This window comes from Mesocricetus auratus, unplaced genomic scaffold (assembly GCF_017639785.1).
Source record: "Mesocricetus auratus isolate SY011 unplaced genomic scaffold, BCM_Maur_2.0 Super-Scaffold_6730, whole genome shotgun sequence".
NCBI lineage: Eukaryota > Metazoa > Chordata > Mammalia > Rodentia > Cricetidae > Mesocricetus > Mesocricetus auratus.
In genome coordinates, this window is record NW_024429184.1 from 69,793,770 (window position 1) to 69,816,268 (window position 22,499).

At 41.3% G+C, this 22,499-nt stretch overlaps 1 long non-coding RNA gene across 2 annotated transcripts; it reads right to left on the bottom strand.

Moving 5' to 3' along the window:
* Positions 1–277: 277 nt before the first annotated feature.
* On the bottom strand, positions 278–22,442 carry LOC121138975. 2 transcript variants are annotated; one of them, XR_005875845.1, is made up of 3 exons: positions 22,366–22,442; positions 6,411–6,527; positions 278–300 (listed from the first exon to the last, which is right to left on the bottom strand). It is a non-coding gene; the product is annotated as an uncharacterized LOC121138975 (long non-coding RNA). The 2 variants fall into 2 exon arrangements; XR_005875846.1 differs by lacking the exon at positions 278–300 and adding an exon at positions 3,996–4,069.
* Between the last annotated feature and the right edge of the window lie 57 nt (positions 22,443–22,499).

Genomic DNA, 22,499 nt, shown 5'->3' on the forward strand with positions numbered 1-22,499 from the left:
AGAAGCTAAAATTATATAATGGAAAAAAGTAAGCATCTTCAACATATGGTGCTGGCATAACTGGATATTGGCATGCAGAAGACTGCAGATAGATCCATGTCTATTGCCATGCACAAAACTTAATTCCAAATGGATCAAAGACCTCAACATAAATCTAGCCACACTGAGCCGGGAAGTGGTGGCACACACCTTTAATCCCAGCACTTGGGAGGCAGAGGCAGGCATATATCTGTGAGTTCGAGACCAGCCTGGTCTACTGAGCGAGTTCCAGGACAGGCTCCAAAACAATACAGAGAAACCCTGTCACGAAAAAAAAAATATATATATATATATAGCCACACTGAAACTCTTAGGGAGGTGCCCTTGAACGAAGTGGAAACAACACCAGTAGCACAGACACTGAGATCGACAATTAACAAATGGGACCTCCTGAAACTGAGAAGCTTCTGTAAGGCAAAGGACACAGTTAACAAGACAAAAAGGCAGTCCACAGAATGGGAAAAGATATTCACTAACCCCATACCTGACAGAGGGCTGATCTCCAAAATTTACAAAGAACTCAAGAAGCAAGTCTCCAAAACACCAAAGGATCCAATTAAACAGTTGGGTACAGAACTAAATAGATAATTCTCAATAGCAGAGTCTAAAATGGCTGAGAGGCTTTTGAGAAAGTGATTAACATCCTTTAGCCATCAGGGAAATGAAAATCAAAACAAATCTGAAATACCATCTCACCCCTATCAGAATGGCTAAAATCAAAAACACAAATGAGAGTTTATGCTGGAGAGGATGTGGAGAGAGGGGAACACTCCTCCACTGCTGGTGAGAGTGCCAACTTGTACAGCAACTTTGGAAATCAGTATGGAGATTCCTCAAGAAAATGGGAATCAATCTACCATAAGACCCAACAATTCCACTCTTAGGCATATATCCAAAAGATGCAAATTCATATAACAAGAACATCTGTTCCACTATGTTCATAGCAGCATTATTTGTAATAGCCAGAACATGGAAACAACCTAGATGCCCCTCAACTGAAGAATGGATAGAGAAAATGTGTTACATTTACACAATGGAGTACTACTCAGTGGAAAAAAACAATGAAATCTTGAAATTTGTAGGCAAATGGATGGCACTAGAAGAAACCATCCTGAGTGAGGTAACCCAGTCACAAAAAGACAAACATGGCATTTACTCACTCATATATGGATTTTAAACATGGATCAGGGGAGTGCCAGCCTGCAATTCCACTGATAGAGGGTCTGGGAAACAGGAAAGATCCTAAGAGAGATATGCATGGTACCCCAGAGAAGAGGAATGAGGCAAGATCTCCTGAACAGATTGGGAGCACGGTGGGGGTTGGGGAGTAGTGGGAGCTGGGAAAAAGAGAGGGGAGAAGAGGAAGAGAGAGTAGGTCATGGGGGAGCAGGAAGGTTGAGTTGGAGGAAGATTAGGGGGAGAACAGGATGAGAAATACCATAATAGAGGAGCCATAGATTGAAGAGAGTAAGCAAGTTAAGTAAAACCTCTAACCATCTACAAGGATGTCACCAACTGGCAAGCTAAGCAATAGTAGAGAAACTACCTTAAATGCCCATTTCTGATAATGAACTTGACAACTACCTCATATGCCATCCTAGAACCTTCATCCAGGGACTGATGGAAGCAAAGGCAAACACCCACAGCTAAACACTGAACTGAACTCCTGGAACACAATGACAGAGAGAGAGGAGTGATGAGCAAATGGGCAAAGAATGGGCTGGTGAAACCAGCAGAGACAGCTGACCTGAACAAGGGGGAACTCTTGGACCCCAGACCGACAGCTGAGAGGCCAGCATGGGACTGATCCAAACCCCCTGAGTGTGAGAATCAGTAAGGAGGCCTGGGAAACCTATGGGGCCCTGGGAAGTAGGTCAGTATTTATTCCTGGTATACAGATTGACTTCCTGTGTCCATATCACAAAGAAGGATGCTCTCTCAGGCTAGACTCTTGGGGGAGTGCCTGGACCCTGCCCTGAGAAAAATGACAGACTCTAGATATCCCCTACGTGGAAGGAAGTGGGGATAGGGTGGGAGGCTGGGGGAGATGGTGGGGGGTGCTGGAGGAGGGGAGGGAGAGGGACCAGGGATTGACATATGAAGCAAGCTCTTTTCTAAAAAAAATGCAATAAAAAATAAAAAGAAAATGGGAAGAAGAAGAGGAGGAGGAGGAGGAGAAGGAAGAGGAGGAAGAGGAGGAGGAGGAAGAAGAAGAAGAAGAAGAAGAAGAAGAAGAAGAAGAAGAAGAAGAAGAAGAAGAAGAAGAAGAAGAAGAAGAGAAGAAAACAATTTGCTCCACTGTCTTTCCTGCCTCCATCGCATATTCATTTGTCATAGTGGTACTTTTTTGTCAGGACAGTCAGCCACAAATAACAACACTGAGACTTACTGTAAATTATGAAAGTTTGGCCTTTAGCTTATGCTTGTCCCCAACCAGCTCTTATAACATAAATGAACACATCATGCTAATCTAAATTATGTCTTCCATCTTGTACCTTCTGTTTCCTCTCCATGTCTCCTGGCTTGTCATGTGTGCCTAGATTCCTCCTCCTCTTTCTCCCTTGGTCGTTCAGCTCTTTATCAAGTCAGCCACAACAATATATTTTCACACAGTATAAAAATATCCCACAACTTTTCCCCGTTTTTGTCTAAATAAAAAGGAAAGGTTTTAACTCTAACATGGTATAACTATATACAATAAGAATAATTATCAGATAAAAATTACATTCATAATGTCCAATCCATTTGTATTTAGTGTATTAGAAGAAAACATTCCATTATCTATCTTATCATGATAAATTTAAAGTTTTATACCTAAACTATTGTCTATTACAACTTGTATTACCACCCTAAAACTATCTTTTTAGACCTAAAAACATCTTCTTAGGTAAACAGCTTAAGCATTTATGCGTCTCAACCCTATAAACTTTATATCTATTATGCACATTTTTCTGAACTCAAATACATGGAAAGTTGTATGCTGTCTATTGTTTAATGCCCATCAGAGTCCAAGAAGGATATAGTATTATCTGAGTAAACAGGAAGTGCAGAGCAAGCAACTTCTAAAACTATAGAAATGACAGTCAGTCACCCAAGGCTCCTCTGTAACATTGAAACATTCATCTTCAGCCTACAGGCCTGGACTATCTGACTGACTTCTCTGTGAAGCAGGGATTTTGAACTATCCTATCTTGTGTTGGCAAATTTTGGCAGTCACTATCTTTTGTGTCCTGCCTGCCCAGTTTGTAAGCATACTGTCAGCAGTCAAGGCAAAGGCAGTTTCTTGCCCAAATACCTAGCTTTGCCACATTGAAAGCAAACTCCACATGGAGGTTCTTTGATGTCCATCATCCTCTTTGAAGAAAATTAATGCTGCTAGAAGCAGACGTGTCTCACTGTCATGAAAAGCCTTATGCTATTAAAACATTTAAATGCCATCTTCTGTAGGTCTTTGAAACCATCTATCTAATTAAAATATATCTCTGTTAGACCTTCAAAACATACCTAACATTACTAGGAGTTTGATTGATACAAATGAATAACTACTAACCTGTGTTTTTTTTACTATCCTCAATAGATTTCAAGGACTAAAACTTTACATTACATTTTAAATGATCTGCACGATTACAGTACCTTAAACAAGAGTAGAAACATATATACAGTAGAACAAAAATAACCTTAAATTTGTATCAGTATACAAAAATCTATACCAATGTATAGATTTGTAAATATTTGACACTTCTTGTTGCTAAAAGTAGACTCAACAATCCACCCTTTTATCCCATCATTTCTATACTATATCCCCCCCTTTTTTCCCTTCAGAAAGAGATCCCGTGATATAATTTCCTTTGTTCAGCTTTTTTTCTGACTATGACCAATAGCAACTTATAACCAACCCTCATAAACCATAATAAACATCCATAACCTATTGAATAAACAGAAACCATCCACTCTACCTCTGGAGAATGTGGGTGTTGTGTTCTCTACACTTCTTCCTGCTGTCTTGGGGTGACAGAATCTTTGGGGAACCCTGAGAAAATTGAGATGATGGTCAAGTCCTGGAAAAGCTAGCTGTATCACGTGTTGTAGCTGTATAATGGGAAAGTGCAGGGCTTATCTCAAGTCCTGATGAGTATAGTCTGTGAGGCTGGACCACCTCAGCTAACTACTTTGAAGATGTTCTGAATGCAGAATTTTGAGAAAACTTCAACAGAGGCATTCTTAGAAGATACTTTGTTGGTATCTGGTCCTTTTTTTCTGAAAACACATAAACTTCTAAAGGTACTATAAATATCTGCATTAATGCACTGTGGAATGTGTGATTTTCACAAGTCAGCTAAAAATGATTTTTTGTTTTTATGATATTTGAGCAGGTAAAAAGGCATCTGTCGTGTCCATAAGCCCATTTGGACTTTATAACAAAACTGCTATCATATGAAAGGATGGCATGTAGTAATACATCATGAGTATTCTGTGGCCACAGCAAGATTTATCATGTCTCATCTAGTCTCAGAGCTGTTTTCATAGTACAGAAATCGGTATATACATCACCTGTCTTGTAATCTTTCTTGGTTTCTTTATGTCTGTAGCCAAGATTTTCAGGAGGTCTCCCCCAATAAAATTAGATCTTTATTAATCTTGAAGAGAACCATAACTTTTTGTTTCCTGTGGAAACAAAGGCATAAACTCTCCCCCAATGCAACACATTTTCTGAGTTCCATTTTGAAGCCAAGATATCTCTAAAGTATATATGCTGGTTTAATTCAACTGACCAGTCCATAATCCAGTTTCTCTTAACAGCTATTGTTTTTTGTACATTAGTATTTAAAATATGCAAACTCAATAAAGTACAATGCAGAGTCCAGACACCCTGTGTATTTCCTACCTTTATGTGGCTTATTTTTTAATATTACTTTTCTCTCTTTAAAGACTTTATTATTTTTAAACTATTTACTTTTTTCTATGACTGTCTATACCCATTTTTTACTGTATCTGTTTAAAGGGTTTTTTGGGGGGTTGTTTTTGTTTTGGTTTTTTTTTTCTGTCTGAAGGACTTTACTGTATGCCTGCAGTCTTCTCTGGTCAAGTGAGTCAAGCCTTAAACCCCTATGGCACTGATTGCTTTAAGCCCACAGGCAATAGTCAGGAACTGAGTCTCTACACTCCACAGCCTGCCTGTGAGACTACAGGACTAGGAAGGCATGTTTGGCTCTGTGTTTGTGTGTTTGAAACTTTTTTTAAAGGTTTCTCGGGTCTTGTATGAAAATGCATGCCCTCATCTTGGATACCATATGTGGCAGTTCTTTTTTGTTGGGATTGCCAGCCCACAAACAGAGACATTAAAATGTATTCATTATGAAAGTTTCGCCTTTAGCTTAGGCTTGTCCCCAACTAGCTCTTTTTTTTTTTTTTGGTTTGGTTTTACGAGACAGGGTTTCTCTGTGTTGTTTTGGAGGCTGTCGGTCCAGCCCGGCCTCGAACTCACAGAGATCCGCCTGCCTCTGCCTCCCGAGTGCTGGGATTAAAGGCATGCGCCACCACCGCCCAGCATCAACTAGCTCTTATAACTTAAATTAACCCATTCATGTTAATCTATGTTCTGTCATGTGGCATTACCTGTCTTCCATCTGACGTCTCTTGTTTCTTTTCCACATCTCCTGGCTTCTCCTGCATGGCTAGATTCCTCTTCCTCTTCCTCTTCCTCTTCTCTCTTTCCCTTTCTCTCTCTTTGTCTGGAAGTCCCACTTATACCTCCTACCTAGCTATTGGCAATTCGGCTCTGTATTAAACCATTCACAACAATGCCTCTTCACAGTTTACAAAAATCCCACAATGGGGAGGAGGGAGGGAGAGGGCAGCTCTGCTGACGAAGCAGTTGGTGAGGGACAGAACCAGCTCTCCAGTACCCAAGCCACTGGGGCCAGTTCTCGAATGGCCCCCAGTAGTAGCACTGGCCATGGACATCCTCACAGACGCACAGACCCACTCATTGTCCTCTGCTACAGCTTGTGCCTGGACATCATCATGGCTTCAGGTGACAGCACAGGCCACTCAGGTTAGTATGACCCAGGCAGCAGCATGACCCCCAGGCATTAACATGGTCTGGGGGGGGGGCAGACCATGGAATCTGTATGGCCTTTGGTGGTAACATGAGCCATGGACATCTACACAGACTGGAGCTGCTGAGGCAGGGCCACGGATTTAGACATGGCCCACAGCTGCAGCATAGGCCCAGATACCACACGGCCCCAGGTTGCAGAATAAGCCACCCATATCAGCCTGTTCCTCACCCACATTGTGTCTTCAGTTCAGCTTCTCTCCACAGCGTTTGAACTGCTGCACTTCTTTTCTCTCACTTCGTGACCACATACCTGTCCATCATAGTGGTGTCTGTCCATCCAGGGCACTCGGCACCAGGTGATGAGACATATTTGTAAAGAGTCAACAATCCTGGGGAGTGCCAGCCTACAATCCCATGGCCAGAGAGTCTGGGAAACAGAAACTTCATTTAGTGGCTGATCGAAGAAGAGGCAGACTCCCTCGGTTAAGTACTGAGCTGAACTCAAGAAAGCCAGTAACAGAGAGGGAGGACTGATGATCAAAGGAATTAAGACTGGGCTGGTTTAACCCCCAGAAACAGCTGACCTGACAAAGGTTAACTCTTGAATCTCGGGCTGATGCCTGGGAATCCAGCATGGGACTGATCAAGACCCCCTGAATGTGGGTGTCAGTGAGGAGGCCTAGGTAATCTATTGGGCCTTGGGTAGTAGATCAGTACCCATCCCGAGTATACACATGGACTTTGGACTCCCATCCAACAATGTGAGGTGTACTCTCACCCTGAACTCTTGGGGAAGGGTCTAGGCCCTGCCCTATATGAAATGACAGACTATGGACACCCCCATGGAGGGCCTCACCCTCCCTGGGGAAATGAGAGGATAATGGGGGGTTTGAGGGGAGGGCACGGGAGGAGGGGAGGGAAAAGGGGAGGGACCTGGAACTGACTTGTGAAGCATCCCTGTTTCTAATCTAAATTTAAACTGAAAAATAAATTTAAAAAAAGAAAAAAAGAGTCAACAATTCTTTAAGAGGTTCTTCGTCTGATTTCTGTTGCTGTAGCAGAATGCCACTGACTAGATAAATGATAGCAGCTTCTGGGATTCATAGTATGGAGTAGAGTCCAGGGCTGGCTAATGACTGCTAATATCACTAGCACAATGGGCTAGCATCTTCTGGGGACTGCTTCAGGTGATTTGTAGGCACTAACTCATTTCCTGTTATAACCATTCTATGATATGGGTGCTGCTATCCCCTTCTTGTAACTAAGAGAACTGAACAGTGTCACATGTCTGTTGAGGGAAGAGTTATGATTGGAACCTGTTGCGTTTGGATCCAGAATCCAATCACTTACAGAGTGTGCCATGACACTCCTGAAAACAGCACAGAGATGAATTGACAGGCATTCGCCTTCTCCCTCAGTCTCTCAGGGTAAGAACTGCAACATCCTTTTTATTCTGTCTTGAGCCCACCAGTGCATCCCTTCATTCTCTGTAGTCCCTGGTTACCACATTGAGATACCAACAAACTGAGAAATCTAAAACAACTAGAGCTGGTAGATCAAACAGAAATTTTTTTTATTACTGAGAAGTTTTCAACAGATTTACACTGCATTCAGTAGGTTTAGTCCTTGAAGTAAATTGTTTGCTGGTAGTTTCTTAGAACCACATCTGTTGAACTCATTATTGCCTTATTGTTATTGCATCATTGTGAAGGTCTGTGAAAACACTGAAGGAGACCCCAGACTCAAATAGCATATAAAGCGAAGAACGTTTATTAATATTCCACCACATGCAGGGTTGTTCAAGTTGGTGATGACCCAGAGAGGAGCATGCAGGCTCCTTTTAGGCACAGCTAAGGGGAGTTTCAGGGACAGTTGTGTCATCTCATGTATAATTGGTTGAGCAAGCAGCAGTTACACTAGAATACTTTTAGTTGGCTGAGATTTAGTCTTATCATTTTTGGACATACTTGTACAAGCCTGGGTCAGTCTGGACATGACTCAGAAGGGGCTGCTGGGTTTGTACTTGAGGCAGGGTGGGGCTGGCTCAGGCCTCATCCCAGAATGCCAGGGCATTGTAGATAAATGACCCTTGTGGGAATGCCCTTCTCAGAGAAGAGAAACCTGAACTCAGTTGTGAGAGTGGGAGAGTATAACACCTTCATTATGTCTAGATCTTAGATGTACCTCAAAGGCCATGTGGTGAGTGCTTAGTCCCCTGCCTGTAGAGGACTGTTACAGTGTCAGTGGTTGTTGGGAGAAGGAGACACATTTGCTCAAGTCCAACACCTTAGCCACCCGGCCATCCCAGTTCTGAGACACAGTTTCTGTAGCAGTGGAGCCACTGGTAAGTTCTCCATGCTCCTGTAAGTAACCATAAAGTGGGTCAAAAAAAAAGAAGAAAAGGAGGAAGAGGAGGTGGGACAAAACAGTTGCCAATGGGAGGGGCACAATTAGGAAGAGGAAGGTAATCACATGAAGTGGAGAGTAACAATACCAAATTACATTGCGTTCATTATGAAAAAGAAAAGAAAAGAAGTGAGACCCAGTAGAAGACAGTTAGGTCACTGAGAATGTGCCCTCGAGGAGGAGATTGGGATCCTGGTCCCTTCTGTCTTAACTTCCCAGTCACCATAAAGTGAGCAAGTTGGTACCCTCTCTCCACACTCACTGTTTCTGCCTGACCACATGTCTCAAAGCGATGTCCGATGGATTACAGACTGAAGCATCTGAATACATAAATCAAAATAAACCCTCCTCCTATAAGTTGGTTCTCTTGGGTGTTTTGTCACAGTGACGAAAGTTGGCTAGTACAGTAGTCCACATAAGCTGGGTCCTTCCATTCCAGCATCCTGACATAGATGAAACTGCACCTAAGGCTCATGGAAGTCACCACACTTTCCAGAGAGAGAGACATCACTCCTCTGAGACCTACCATTTGCGCTGTTCCTTCTATCTTGAGGTCCTGCTTCCTCACAAATAGTCTGTTTCCATATGTGTGAACTGCTTGCCCACAGAACTCTACCCTAGCCTCCCAGTGTAACAGATTTTACAAGATAGCTGTAAGTTCAGACCAGAGTAGCATCAGTGCAAACTGCTTTAAAATAATGAACAAAATAACTTTTACTTTCCCATTTACAAGTTCTATCGCCAAGACTCCCTCATATTATCTTCCCAGGAGTCCAGGTCATATCTCTCCGACTCTGTTCTCCCTCTTCCTTTTTGCCCTCCTGTACTTCTGTCTAGAGTGGACATCTCACATTGTGGTGCACTCAGGATTGCCTGGAAGGGTTGGTTGTTCAGATGTCACTGGATTTCATCACTGGTTTAGAAGGACTGAAGCAGGCTATGAAAACTGTTTCGTTTTCTACTTTGTTTTCTCTTCTTGTGCTTTTGAGATAGGGGCTTGAGTAGTTCTTGCTGGCCTCAAACTTAGTGTGTAGTCAAGGCTGACTTCGAGCTCTGAACTCATCTTCCTCCTACGGCAAGTGCTTGCTTACAGACACACACTACCCTACCTAGCTAATATTTACTTTCCTGTTAAGTGCCCAGGTGACACACACTCTTGTCTTGAGAAATCATATTAAATAATATGATTTCTTTGGACCTAGGAATAGACTCAGTGGGACAGGTTTGGCTAGAATTCACTAGGCTCTGGATTTGAACCCTAGCCTTGTACACAAAATTCAGACTCTCCTTCTAGGTTCCTGCTGCTTGCTGGTGGAATGGCCAACCAAGTTCATGAAACCAAGGAAAGCTGTCTAGTCCTGGCTGAACACTGCTCAGGACACAAAGGTGTCGTGATGGAGACCATTGATGATGACACCTCAGACCACCCATACAGCCAGTGGCTGGAACTGACTGCTGTACAATAAAAGTGACAACTGCCACGGGCAAGAAGAAAATTGCCAAGAGATCAAAGATCAAATCCTAGCCGGGCATTGATGGCACACGCCTTTAATACCAGCACTCAGGAGGCAGAGGCAGGCGGATCGCTGTGAGTTCAAAGCCAGCCTGGCTACAGAGCGAGTTCCAGGACAGCCTCCAAAACAATACAGAGAAACCCTGTCTCAAAAAGAAAAAAAAAAGATCAAATCCTATGTGAACGTGTGTGATTACCTTTACCTCATGCCTACAAGGTACTCTGTGGCTAGCTCCTTGCACAAAACTGTTGTCAACAAGAACATCGTCAGAGATCTAGCTCTGAAAGACAAGGTCAGGTAGGAAGCTAATGTCAAGTTTGAGGAGCTATGCAAGGCAGGGAAGAACAAGTGTTTTTCAGAAGCATCATTGCAGGAATAGTTTTGTTTGCATTAGTAATGATGATTATGATGGTGGTAACGACATTGTCTTTCACACATCAGAAGAATGAACTGAGCATAGAAACAGGCCAGCCTTGGCTACAATACAAGTCCCTGTAAAACAAAACAAAACGATAACAATAATGCAAAACTCACACACTTTAAAACAACGAATTTTTACAAGCCCTGAAGAGAGCATCTCCCCTTCTCTTTAATTTTGGTATCAACACAGGAGAGGTCACACTACACTACAAGCACTTAGCAGCTTTTGCAGTTTGCCCTATGCTGTGATGCCAGTGTTCCCACCAAGCCCCTTGTTGGAATTTAACTGCTAGTGCAGCAATAGTAAGAGATGTGACCTTTAAGAGGCAATAAGGTCTGTTCTCATGAACTGACTGTGCAGGACCAGATCGGTTCTGTGGGAGTTGGTAACTGATAAAAAAAGGATGGGTTTGGCACACTTCTCAGTATATTGCCCAGATGATGGGGCTGTGCTCTGTAATTTTCCAATTCCCAGACCTCAGAAGAAAAAGAACATAATGTGTCAATGTTTGGGGGGAAATATAGAAAGAGAAGAACACAGCCAAGGTAGGAGAAACAAACTGTAAGGGATATGACAGGTGCTGTTGTGATGTTTTTATCTTTTGCCTTTTTATGTCTTGCTACTTATGAATGTCTGCCCTTAGATTGTCTTGTAGCTAGCCAGTTTTTCTTAAATCAACTCATCTTTTCCCTCTGGGCTTTTATGTTTCTTACTTCTGTATATCTTACTTTCCTTCTTACTCCAAGGCTGTCTGGCTAGCTAACTGAATGGGTGGCCGGCCCTTGATATCTTCCTCTCTTTGTTCTGTTGCTGCTCTTCTCGTCCTCATTTCTCCTATTTATTTTCTCTGCCAGTCAGCCCCACCTATCCTTGCTCCTACCTCACTATTGGCCATTCAGCTCTTTATTAGACCACCAGGTGTTTTAGACAGGCAAAGAATCACAGCTTCGCAAGTTAAACAAATGCAGCATAAACAAAAGTCACATACCTTAAAATAATATTCTACCACAGTGTTCTGGAAGTCATAAGAAAGCAGAAACCAAGCCAAATTCTCAAGACCACATTAGGAGGTCAGAGACACAAGCAGACTAGGGAAATGGTCCTAAACCAACAGTAACTCATGTGTGAGGGATTAGCTGGAGTCATGAGAAAAACAAAAGTTATGGAACACGTTTAATATCTGGAAATCATATAGAGAAAAATGGTGAAACACATTCACTATAGCCACCAAATATCTATTTTTCTGCATAACAAAATGAGAAGTAAATATGGTCTGCTTCCCAATTCAGAAAAACATGTAGCCCTTGGAAATGACTAAGCATAATGAAGATAACACAAAACTCTAATCTTTCCATTCAAAGATAACTATTATAAACATTTGCTATATTTTCTCCTATTTTTAAAATAAATGATTTTAGTATTCTTCACAAGTATATTGCCGTCATTTGCTTAGGTAATTAAATCTTCATTAGAAATGGGCTTTTAAGTGGGCATATTACAAATATTCTATTGAACAGATTGTCAATAATTTACTCAGCCATTAGTCTTTTATTAGATACTAGATCACTGTTAATTTTTCACACATTAAAAATAAAATTATTATAAATACTTTAGTTCATTAATCTTTATGCTGCTTAATATTTCTTTTAAGAATTGATTTCTAGATATTACTTTGGTGGACAGCTTATATTGATTATCAACTTGATAGGCTTTAAATCATCTAGGGGATAAATCTGTGGTCATGTATGTGAGGTATTTTCTGGATTACAATGAGGTGGCAATTGGTTCATTCCTTCCATAGTGGATTCTAAGAAACTAAATTGGGTCTTCAGGTTTGTGTTGCAAGAACTGTGCCACCTAGCTGATGCTAAATATCTGTATTTGGAAAGATGCACCACATACCTTAAAAATATTCATTCATTCATTTTAAATTTTATATTAGAGATGTTTAGCTTACATGCATGTCTGTGTACCATGTGTATGCCTGGCACCTGTGGAGGCAAGAAGCGGGTGTTATATCCCTGGAGTGGAGTTACAGAAGGCTATGAGCTGCCACATGGGTACTGAGAATCAAACTCAGGTCCTCTATGAGAGCTCTTAACAACTGAACCATCGCCAGGCGTTGGTGGCGCACGCCTTTAATCCCAGCACTCGGGAGGCAGAGACAGGCGGTTCTCTGTGAGTTCGAGGCCAGCCTGGTCTACAAAGCGAGTTCCAGGACAGCCTCCAAAACAATACAGAGAAACAAAGAAACCCTGTCTCGAAAAACAAAACAAGGCAAACAACTGAACCATCTTTCTAGACCCACACTGTTTCCTTCCTGTTGTCTAATCTAACTTGTGCTAATCTCTGACAGTCAATGTGTCTGCTTAAAAATTTTCTGGATTTATAAAGTACAAGGGTGAATATCAGGAATGAAGGATGATTTTTGCAAATTCTCTAATGTTTAGTCTTGTGAGGAACACAAGCTGTACAGGTAGTAGGCAACTCTGACAACCAAACATAACTCAAGAATTCAAAAGTAGTGTGAAATGGGATTTTATAGCAGTGGTTCTCCATCTTCCTAAAGCTGCGACCCTTTAACACAGTGTTTCTCAGGCTGCCTAATGCTGAGACCCTTTAATTCAGTTCCTCATGTTGGGGTGACCTCCAACCATAAAATTATTTTCGTTGCTATTTGTTAACTGTAAGTTTGCTATTGTTATGAATCGTGAATCGTAATGTAAATGTATGTGTTTTCCAATGGTCTTATGCCACCCCTGTGAAAGGATCTGTCAACACCAAGAGTTGGGACCCACAGGTTGAGAAGCACTGGTTTATAGCATACGTAGGCAGGAATGGGCGTGGGTGTCGGGAGTGAGAGGCTGAGGGTGTGAGGATCACTTGAGCTCATGAGTTTGAGGGCAGCCTGGGCAACACAGCAGGACATTTCCTCACTCGCTCAAGAGAGAGCAACTGAGAAAGGGAAGACAGTGGTGGCAATCAGAACTTTAGAAGTAATACTAGCCATAAGAGCAATTTTTTAATTTATATTATTAAAAAACATGGAAATTAAAAGAAAATCACATACTGAAGTTACCCATACCCAAAGTCTTGAAGGCTTAAACTTTCCCACTTTTACAACTGAATATAGATTTCAGTTCTCTGAGGGGGCAAACAGTGTGTGCTCCTACAAAGGGCCCTTTATCAACAAATTACATTCAGGGATGAGGGAGGGAGCAAGAACAAGACCTGAGTCTACCCACAATGTCTCAAGAACAGTTCCTGCAAGCCCCTTAAGACTTACCTAAGTATGTCCAACGATAAACCGTCAGCCAATCAAAAATATACTAATACAACTGCTGTTTGCTTGACCAATCATGTTTGAGATGACATAACTGTCCCGGAAATTCCCCGAATTATACTTAACAGGAGCCTGCATGCTTCACTCGAGGTTGTCACCATTTTGTACAGGTGAATGTCTCCACATATGCTCATATAAACACTCTTTGCTCTTACATACTATTTGTGTATGGGATCATCCTTCGGCATTTTCTCAGACCCTTACAGTCTCAATGAACTTCTTTATTTAGAAGAACCATTCGAAAGCTGTGACAATTCGATTCGGTTTTATACTTTTTCTATCAAATATACTTTATAAACTTACCCATCAACAAAAATGGAAATTCATGACAGAGTTAGAATTAGAAAAACAATTTGTTTATACCTCCTGTCTATCATCTGCATTTAGCCCTTCCTCATTCCATAGTGCTTACCCTTTCTTGTTCTCTCTTCCACTTGTCATACTGTATCTACTTACACATTGTTTTGTTGTTTGACTTATGTTTTGCTTGTTTTTGTGGCTTTTTTTAGGGGGGGGTTGTTGAGACAGAATTTCTCTGTGTAGCTTTGGAGCCTGTCCTGTAACTTGCTCTGTAGACCAGACTGGTCTCAAACTCACATAGATTCCCCTGCCTCTGTCTCCCAAGTACTGGGATTAAAGATGTGTGGCAGTACTGCCCAACTATACATTTTTTTATAAGTATATATTATTGGCAAAGTTCTGCATTAGATAGAGAATATGTAGGGCTTTATTTCTTTTAGGGATTGTATGGTCACCTAATATTATATATTCTACAAGCCCAACTTCTGCTTACCCACTCTGGGATCTCCTGGCCTAGGGACTGCAGGCATGGGTACTCGCTCCCAGCCGACCAAGCAACCATGAGTCTGCTGACATCACTCTGCTAGTCCCGCTCCCACCCATTGGGAGAGGGAGTGCCTTAGACCCACCTGAATTGCACCCACTGTAAGAAAACCTTGGACCCATACCCACAAAGAGAGGAAGAGACCCCACCTGCACCCACTGGAAGAAAGGATGGAAGACAACAATGTCAGAACACATTCAACAACAAAAACACCAGTATGATACCACCAGAGACTAGGGACTCCACACCAGCAAGACCTGAACATCCCAACATAGATTAAAAAGAGAATGATCTTAAAAACAACTTCATGAAGAAGATAGAGACCTTAAAAGAAGAAATGAGAAAATCCCTTTAAGAAATGGAAGAAAAGACAAACCAAAAATTGCAAGAAAGAATTCAAACAGTGCAAGGATTGAAAACTGAAATACACACACACACACACACACACACACACACACACACACACAAACCAGTCTGAGGGAATGCTGGAATTGGAAATGATGGGTAAATGATCAGGAACTGCAGATGCAAGCATAGCCAACAGAATACAAGAGATGGAAGAGAGAGTCTCAGACACTGAAGATACACTAGGATAAATAAATTCATTGACCAAGAATATCTCAAGTCCAACAAATCCCTAAAACAAAAGATCCAGGAAATATGGGACACTGTGAAAAGCCCAACCTAATAATAATATGTATAGAAGAAGGTGAAGAAACACAACTTAAAGGTACAGAAAACATGTTCAACAAAATCATAAAAAACTTTCCCAACCTAAAGAAAAACATGCCAGCCGGGCATTGGTGGCGCACGACATAATAAACAAAACACCAAACATACAGAATAAAAAAAAGAATATTAAGAGCAGCAAAGGAAAAAGGCCAAGAAACATATAAAGGCAAACCTATCAGAATTACACCAGACTTCTCCGTGGAAACTCTGAAAGCCAATAGGTCCTGGATAGATATTCTACAAACACTAAGAGACCAATGATACCAATCCAGACTACTATACACAGCAACTTTCAGTCACTATAGATGAAGAAAATAAGATATTCTACAACAAAATCAGTTTGAAACAATACTATCCACTAATCCAGCCCTACAGAAAGTTCTAGAAGGAAAACTCCCACCTAAGGAAGTTAACTATATTCACAAAAACATAGGCAATAGATAATTCTACTTTACCAAAAGTCAAAAGAAAAAGGAGACTAATCCACACACAATACCACCACCAAAAACAAATCCAAAACAAACAAGTATTAGCATTCAATGGTCCTTAATTTCCCTCAATATTAAGAGTCTTAATTGCCTAGGAAAAGACACAGGCTAACAGAATGGATACAAAGACAGAATCCATCCTTCTGCTGCATACAAGAAACACACCTCAACTGAAAAGACAGACATTACCTCAGAGTAAAGGGTTGGGATAAGATTTTCCAATCAACTCGATCCAAGAAACAAGCTGGTGTAGCTATCCTAATATCGAACAAATTAGACTTCAAACTAAAATCAATCATCACAGGAAAAATCCATCAGGAAGAAGTGTTCGTTCTGAACATCTATGCCCCAAATACAAAGGCACCCATGTTCGTAAAAGAAACATTACTAAAATTCAAATCACACATAAGACCTCATAAAGATATAGTGGGAGACTTCAACACCCTACTCTCACCACTAGACAAGATCACTAGTCAGAAACTTAACAAAGAAACAAAGGAACTAGCAGAAGTTATGACCCAATTGGGCTCAACAGACATCTATAGAAAATTCCATTCAAGCACAAAAGAAAATACCTTCTCAGCACCACACAGAAACTTCTCTAAAATTGATCACATACTTTGCAACATAGCAAACCTCAACAGGTACAAAAAAAATTGGAACAATTACCTGTGTTTTATCAAACTACCATGCTTTAAAGTTAGAATTCAACAACAACACAAATTGCAGAAATACTACAAACTCATGGAAATTTTACAACACGCTATTGCACCATGCCTCAGTCAAGGAAGGAATAAAGAAATTAAAGACTTTCTAAAATTCAATGAAAATGAAGACACAACATACCCAAATTTATGGGGCACTTTGAAAGCAGTAATAAAAGGAAAGTTCATAGCATTACGTGCCCATATGAAGAAACTGGAGGATAGTCACACTGGAGAATTGACAGCACAAATGTGTGGGAACACCAGACCTTGAGCAGAGACCCACTTCCCCTTCTGCCTGGGAGTAGGCAGCTGTAAGACAATGTTTACTAAAAACATGTTTACTAAAAACAATACAATGCCCGGGGGCAATAAGTTCCTGGAAAAGTCCTGCCCATAGAATCCGCCCTGACCTCGACCTTGTCCAAAGACTAACCGCCTCTTCTGACACGCCCAGATCAGTTTTTGGGGTCAGAGAGAACCAGCCAGGGTAGAGGAGAGAGCAGAAGCTTTTCTGGAGGGAGCCTTTCTTAGGAAGTTTTCTTGAACCTTTTTGGGGCCTGCTTAAAGTTTTCTTTACATCGTTGAACGAGTCTCTGTGTTGTCAATCCCCGACACCCTCCGCACGTTCTCGGACACAGGCCGCGCAGCAGACGCGACACAAATGAAAATTTAAAGGAAATGGACAATTTTCTGGCTAGATATCACTTATCAAAATTAAATCAAAAACAGATGGGAAATTTAAATAGACCTATAACCCCTAATGAAATAGAGGCAAGAATGGTTCAACATAGGAAAATCTATCAATGTAATCCATCATATAAACAAACTGCAAAAAAAGGAAACATGATCATCTCACTAAATGCTGAAAAAGCCTTTGACAAAATCCAACACCCCTTCATGTTAAAGGTCCTGGAGAGATCATGGATAACAGGAACACACCTGAACATAGTAAAAGCAATATACAGTAAACTAACAGTCAACATCAAATTAAATGGAGAGAAACTCAATACAATTCCTTTAAAATCAGGAATAAGATAAGGCTGTCCACTCCATTTCTCTACAATATTGTGCTTGAAGTTCTAGTTAGAGCAATAAGACGACAAAAGGAGACCAAGGAGATACAAATCAGAAAGGAAGAAGTCAAACTTTCACTATTTTTAGATAAGATAGTTTTCATAAGTGACCCAAAAAACTCTACCAGAGAACTCCTACAGCTTATAAACACCTTCAGCAAAGTGGCAGGATACAAGATCACCTCAAAAAAAAAAAAATAAAACAAAAAAACTAGTAGCCCTCCTATATACAGAAGATAAATAAGCTTAGAAAGAAATCAGAGAAACATCACCCTTTACAACTGCCACAAACAACATAAAAATACCTTGGGGTAAATCTCACCAAACAAGTGAAAAACCTGTATAGCAAGAAGTTTGAGTCTTTACAGAAAGAAATTAAAGAGGATACCAGGAAATGAAAAATATCTCCCATGCTCTTGGATAGGTAGGATCAACCTAATAAAAAATGGCAATCTTACCAAAAGCAATCTACAGATTCAATGAAATCCCCATCAAAATACTAGCACAATTCTTCACAGACCTTGAAAGAACAATAAACAACTTTATATGGAAAAATGAAACACCCAGGATAGCCAAAACAACAATAAAGGAAAGTCCAGAGGCGTCACCATCCCTGACTCCTAGCTCTATTTTAGAGCTAAAGTCCTGAAAACAGTTTGGTATTGGCATAGAAGTAGACAGGTAGATCAATGGAATTGAATTATATACCCTGATATTAACCCATACATGTACAAATACCTGATTTTTTGACAAAGAATCTAAAATTATACAATGGAAAAAAGAAAGCATCTTCAACAAATGGTGCTGCCATAACTGGATGCTGACATATAGAAAACTGCAGATAGATCCATATTTATTGCCATGCACAAAACTTAAGTCCAAATGGATCAAAGACATCAACATAAATCCAGCCACACTGAAGCTCTTACAAGAGAAAGTAGCAGGTACTCTGGAATGAACTGGTATAGGAGACAGCTTCCTGAACATAACACCAGTAGCACAGATCTTGAGATAGACAGTTAATAAATGGGACCTCTTGAAACTGAGAAGCTTCTGTAAGGCAAAGGACAGAGTAAGCAAGACAAAAAGGCACCCCACAGATTAGGAAAAGATATTCATTAACCCCACATCTGACAGAGGGCTGATCTCCAAAATTTACAAAGAACTCAAGAAGCAAGTCTCCAAAACACCAAATAATCCAATTAAAAAGTGGGGTACAGAACTAAATAGAGAATTCTCAATAAAGGAGTCTAAAACGGCTGAAAGACATTTAAGAAAGTGGTCAGCATCCCTCGCCATTAGGGAAATGCAAATCAAAACAACTATGAGATACCATTTTACTCCTGTCAGAATGGCTAAAATCAAAAAACAATGACAGTTATGCTAGAGAGGATGTGGAGAAAGGGGAACACTCCTCCATTTCTGGTGAGAGTGCCAACTCATACAGCCACTTTGGAAATCAGTATGGAGATTCCTTGTGGGGACACCAGACCTTGAGCAGAGACCCACTTCCCCTTCAGCCTGGGAGTAGGCAGCTGTAAGACAATGTTTACTAAAAACATGTTTACTAAAAACAATACAATGCCCGGGGCAATATGTTCCTGAAAAGGGCTGGACCACAGGAACCGCCCTGACCTCAACCTTCCTAAAGACTATCCACCTCTTCAGACCACCCACCCCTACCTCTGGTGTCAGGGTATATAATAACGAGCCAGACTAGGAATAAAGGAGAGCCCGAGGTCTATGTGTTGTCAATCCCCGACACCCTCCGCACGTTCTCGGACACAGGCTGCGCAGCGGACGCAGCAATTCCTCAGAAAAATGAGAATCAGTCTATCACAAGATCTAGCAATTCCACTCTTAGGCATATACCCAAAAGATGAACAGGGACATCTGTTCATCCATGTTCATAGCAGCATTATTTGTAATAGCCAGAACCTGGAAGCAACCTAGATGCCCCTCAACTGAAGAATATATAGACAAAGTATGGTACATTTACACAATGTAGTACTACTCAGAGGAAAAAAAATCTTGAAATTCTCAGGCAAATGGATGGAACTAGAAGAAATTGTCCTGAGCATGGTAACCCAGTCACAAAAAGACAAACATGGTATGTACTCATTCATACATGGATTTTAGACAGAGCAAAGGATTACTAGCCTACAGTCCACATTGCCAGAGAAGCTAGGAAACAATGAGGAACCTAAGAGAGACATACATGGTCCCCTGGAGAATGGTAAAGGGACAAGATGGTCTGAGCAAATTGGGAGCATGGGGAGAGGGAAGAGGAACCTAGAAGAAAGATAAGGGGAGAAGAGGAGGACATGAGGGAACAGGAAGTTTGAGTCAGGGGAAGAATAGAGGAGAGCAAGAAAAGAGATACTATAATAGAAGGGGCCATTGTAGGTTTAAAGAAAAATCTGGCACTAGGGAAATGTCCAGAGATCTACAAAGATGACATCAACTCACAATCTAAGCAATAGTGGAGAGGCTACCTTAAATGCCTCTCCCTGATAATGAGATTGATGACTACCTTATATGTCATCCTATAGCATTCATCCAGTAGCTGATGGAAGCAGAAGCAGACACCCACATTTAAACACTGAACTGAACTCCTGGAATCTAACTGCAGAGAGGGAGGAGTGATGAGCAAAGGGATCAAGACCAGGCTGGTGAAGCCCACAGAAACTGCTGAACTGAACAAGGGGGAGCTCATGAACCCCAGACTGATAGCTGGGAAACCAGCATAGGACTGACCCAGACCCCCTGAACGTGGCAGTCTATGGGGCCTTGGATAGTAGATCAGTATTTACCTAGCATGCCAAAGGACTTTGGGAGCCCATTCCACATAGAGGGACAGATACTCTCTCAGCCTAGATACAAGGGTTTGGGCGTAGGCCCAGCTCCAAATGATATGACAGACTTTGAAGATCCCCCTTGGAAGGTCTCACCCTCCCTGGGGAGTAGAAAGGGGATGGAATAGAGGGTTAGTGGAGGGCAGGGAAGGAGGGGAGGAAGAGAGAACTGGGATTGATATGTAAACAAGCTTGTTTCTAATTTAAACTAAAAAAATAGAGAAAAGAACAGTAGAAAACATGAACAAGAATGCAAAAGAATTGAAAGTTCAAACATTAAAAAAATAAAATAAAATATCTTTATAAGTAAAAAAATTATATATTTTAAGTCCATCCATTTTCCTGCAAATTTTGTGATTGCATTTTTCTTTAGAACTGAAGAGTAGTTCAATATATATAAAGTTTTCATTGTCAGCTCATCTTTTCATAGAGACCTAGGCTAATTCCAGTTCTTTGCTGTAGTTAATAGAGCAGCAATGAACAACATACAAATTTCTCTATGGTAGTTAATGGGTATAGGCCAAGAGTGAAATAGATGGGTCACATTGTATTTCTATCTGTAAGTTTTTGAGAAATCACCAAACTTATTTCTATAATTTTTATTTGCACCCCCATAGATTGTGACTAAGGGCCCCTGCCTTAGGTTTTGAAACTAGTGTGGCGTCTGCTGCGCGGCCTGTGTCCGAGAACGTGCGGAGGGTGTCAGGGATTGACAACACAGAGACTCGTTCAACGATGTAAAGAAAAGGTTCAAGAAAACTTCCTAAGAAAGGCTCCCTCCAGAGAAGCTTCTTCTCTCTCCTCTACCCTGGCTGCTTCTGCTCTGACCCCAAAAACTGATCTGGGCGTGTCAGAAGAGGCGGTTAGTCTTTGGACAAGGTTGAGGTCAGGGCGGTTTCCATGGGCAGGCCTTTTCCAGGAACGTATTGCCCCGGGCATTGTATTGTTTTTAGTAAACATGTTTTTAGTAAACATTGTCTTACAGCTGCCTACTCCCAGGCTGAAGGGGAAGTGGGTCTCTGCTCAAGGTCTGGTGTCCCCACAACTAGATTTTGAGAACTGGTAATATGCATAAAGTTCCACAAAGACCCAGAATTTGACCTATGGATTGAAAATAATATATTACTAAGAGCTCCTGTTGTACTTTGCACCTGTAAAACTTTCCAGAATGAAGACGAACACAGTCTCCAAGTTGTATGAGGATAAATGAATGAGGCCTTTTCAGAGCTCAACCTTGTCTCCTGGGAGGTGCAATGATCAACATCTGTGGTAATAGTATCTCAAACTGTAGTTGTCGACCATTAAAGATGAGGCAAGACTGAGTTAAACCTTTGTTTTGCCTTACTGAAAGTCCAGTGCTGTCAGGAACTCTTGTTCTCCAAAAGGACACATGTTCCAAAAATATCTCTCAGTCAGCTTCTACTCAATGCTCACACGTGGCTCCTAATCCTGACATATCTCCTCATGTCTGACCTGAAAGGTAGGTCCCCATGACAAACCCTTCAGCTGTAGCTACTCAGCTGATTTAGACAGTCAGCTTTCTGCTGCTGTGACAAATACCCAAGAGAAGATCAACCTGAGGGGGAGAACGAGCTCTTTTGCTCTTTCAGTTTTGTTGCTTCATGCCTTGTAGAAAGGCACCCATTATTAGAGGAAGGGGCCAAGGTTTCAGTATCCCTCCAAAGGCTTTCCACTGTGTAGGCCCTGCCTCCTACAGGTGCTGCCACCTCTTAATAGTTCTAACAGCTGGGACCAAACCTTTTGGAGATGTTCGATTTCTTAACCAACACACACACACACACACACACACACACACACAAACAAACACACACACACACACACACACTCACACACACACACCCTAACTCATAAATAGACTTACCCAAATCTTTTGAGATGTTTACCCAAACAGCTTAAGGCTACCAGTAATTTCTGTCTTCAATAGCCCTTCAGTTCCTCTGTTACAGAACTGGTTAAGTGAGTACAGAGAATCAACACTATGAAGTCAAGTATGGG